This window comes from Octodon degus, unplaced genomic scaffold, assembly GCF_000260255.1.
Source record: "Octodon degus isolate 3935 unplaced genomic scaffold, OctDeg1.0 scaffold00170, whole genome shotgun sequence".
Lineage (NCBI taxonomy): Eukaryota > Metazoa > Chordata > Mammalia > Rodentia > Octodontidae > Octodon > Octodon degus.
The window spans coordinates 3,667,253-3,670,567 of NW_004524746.1; the positions used below are offsets into that span (position 1 = coordinate 3,667,253).

Sequence of the window (3,315 nt, forward strand, 5' to 3'; positions counted from 1 at the left end):
GCTTGAATAGTGGAACTATGCTAAGAACTTATAATTCTACAGGATGAACATCGGGTGAGAGGCATTAAGTTCATATTGGGATGGTCAGGTAAGTGCAGTTATTTGATGACTAATTGTCACAGATTGACTCTGACAGAGCTCAGTGCAAAAAAGCTTTATCCCCCTGAAACAGAGTATGATTATCTGAATAAAAAGACACAGCTTTACTCCAAAATCTAAGGATATACTAGATTATTTTTTTGTTTGTTTTGACTGTCACCACACAACATTCTGATCTTTCTATGGATGTTAAATGTCAAACTAAACACTCCAAATAGAAGGAAGATCTTTTTTATTCTAGAATTGTATTTTTCTCTCTATCCTCGTTTCTTATTAAACAAAAGAAAAGTGAAGACACAAATACTCATTAAAATCAATTTCCACCAGACAGAGTGGCACACATATGTAGTTCCAGCTACTCAAGAGGCTGAAGCAGGAGGATTGCAAGTTCAAGGATAGCCTGGGCCACTTAGCAAGACCCTGCATCAAACATTAGCAAAAATTTAAGGGCCAGCCAGATAGGTCAGTAGACCAAAACACGTGCTTAGGTAGGCGCAGCGACCAGGGTTCCATCCTGGTGTGCCGTGCCAGCCCTGGTCCCAGGGCATGCTGAGACTGCAATTGAGTCTGAGCGTAGTGGCACACACCTGTAATCCCAGCTCTTGGGAGGCTGAAAACAGGAGCATCACTATGAGTCTGATCTGTGTAGTGAGACCCCATAGACCCTGTACTAAATAAATGCATGACAACATTTACAATAATTTAAAAGGGGCACATACAAAATTTAGTGGTAGAGTGTTTTACCTAGCAAGCCAAAGTTCCTGGGTTCAGTGGCTAGTAAGGAAAAACAAAACAAGATCATTTTATTAGCAAAGCTTTTCTAAATGTCTGTCTATTTGACTCTGAGACTTCACTGGATTATCTTTTCAGAAACTGTGAGTTATACTTCCAATACCTTTGTACCTATAATTAGTTATCAAATATTTTTTATTATACATATGACTAAGACCCACGAGAGCATGGACAGTGTGCTTTATTCATCTTCAGTGTCACAGCACTTGGTGTGAGGTCTCTTTCATAGTAGGTACACACTGAAGTTTGGATGAAGAATTGATTTAACATTCATAGCATTTCCCAAATTTTTCTTTTAAGCTCCCATCTTAAGTCCTATGGGTTCTAGGATGAAGTTTATAACAATGTGCTACATACTCAAACTCTGACTTCTAACATTCTAATCTTATTTTGTAAAACATGTGTGCTTAATTGAATAGCAATATGTGTACATTAATTGAATAGTACATATACAGTATGAATTGTCGAGTGGAATAATGTAGCATCTTTTGAGATTGAAAGCCATCCTGATTTCTGGCATACTTTTACTGTTTTGTGGTGGGGGTTGAGCCTAGAGCCTCCACACTGAGCTGCTCAGTGTGGGCCTGCAGCCCTTTTTTTATTTATGTTTATTTTGTGAAGCTATCTTGTTAGGTCATTAATTTTACTGTTTTGTACTTGAACTTGTGATCCGCCTGCCTTGGCCACCCAAGTGTGCTAGACTGCACCCAACTTCAGTCCACTCATTTTTAATCATAGTGCTTTTCTGTGGTTTACATGCCACATTAAATAAATTGATTAAAGTGGTTCCCACTTCATGTTTCAAGAGAAGATTAGTGAAATCATGTGTAGCACCAAAGCCTACACACCTTGCTTTATCTTGTATACAGTGGAGCACTGCTGAATGGCATCAGAGTTAACCAGGCGTGGTGTCTCCTTGGAAATAATAATCTTGTAATTTGGGGCCACTGTTAAGTAAAATACGGATAACTTAGTTGCCAAGTGACTAGAGTATGTAGTATGTATAGCATGGATACTTTGGACAAAAAGTTGATTTATGACCCAGGTAGGACAGAGTGAGGTAAGGAAAGAATTTATCATCCTTCTCAAAATTTTGTGCAATTTAAAACTTATGACCTGCTTATTCCAATTTAATGCTTATTTATTGTTGACATAAGCAAATGACAGTATGGAAAGTAAAACTATAGATGCAGGATTTGAGAAGTAGAGTTTAAACAAATAAACCTATTAAATTATCTTCAAAGGAAAAATATCCAACCCATCAAATCACATATGATGCTATCATCTACCATTAGCAGAAGAAACCCCTAATTATGTTATTGTTCAAGCACTCTTTTTACTATCTAAATGTTTCTTCTAAAGTTTAACTAAATTTGAGACTTTTCAAGTGTGATTCCATGCCCAGTTCTGGGAATACCCACTGTTGGTTAATGACTACCATAGAGTTAAGTTTTTCCTAGTTTGAGTCCAGCTCTAGCTCCAAGGGTTACTCCTTTAGTTTCCCATGACCCTTATTCTCATCATTCATCCCAATACTTTTCTTAGGATAAGCACAAGTAATCTGGGCCTAAAGTCAGAAGAATGGGTTGTCTGACAGAACCCGGGACTGGTTGTCGTTGTTTTTGGTTCTGCCTTTGTCCTCTGTCGGGCTTCGCATGAGCCTCTTTCTCGCTGAAGTCCTCAAAATCTTCACCTCCCAAATGGTGCTGCTAAATTTGGTCTTCTCAACTGATAACTTCCTGAGAAAATTCAATGAGATTTTATACATAAAAGTTTGAAAAACAGAAAACAGCACGCAGTGCCATATTAACATTGAATTCTTTTAAATTCTTTCCTTCCCAGAGCCGGCTGGTGGCATCCTCCCCGTCCAGCGTCGCGCTGATGATCCGCTGAAAGTTCAGCTGCACTCCAGCACCTGCTATGCGGAAACGCTTCTCCATGCACTGAGTGATTCGCAGATAAGAGAAGCAAGGTTGAAAAATCAAGGGTTAAGTGTTCTTCAGAAATGAAGATTCAAACTGCATTAAAATTAGAAGTTGCTTATCTTTGTCACAGGTGAAGAGTTCAGGCCATCCTGTGCTGGGAACTGACGCAGCTGCTTCCTGAAAAAAACACTCTACACGGTGGTCTTTGTATTCCAATTGTTTTCAGCAAGCAATTTGGAAGAACATTTCTAAACTTCCAGTTCTTACAACAACAGAATAATGAGTATCAAGATAACTTTCCACAGTAAAAAATATATATATTTTTATGTTGTAATATATACACACAACATAAATAAAGCAACTGTTTGAACAACATTAAACAAACGAAAAATTAAACAACAAACAATAGGTCTATCATTATGAAAATCTAGATTCTCAATAATTTGGAATCTATAATATTTAATATACTAGGGCTAGGAAGATGACTCAGTGGAATAAG

General features: G+C 37.8%; 1 pseudogene; it reads left to right on the forward strand.

Annotated features, from left to right (window-relative positions):
• The window catches only part of LOC101583603, a 184,594-nt pseudogene that overhangs the window by 164,059 nt on the left and 17,220 nt on the right, over window positions 1-3,315 (forward strand).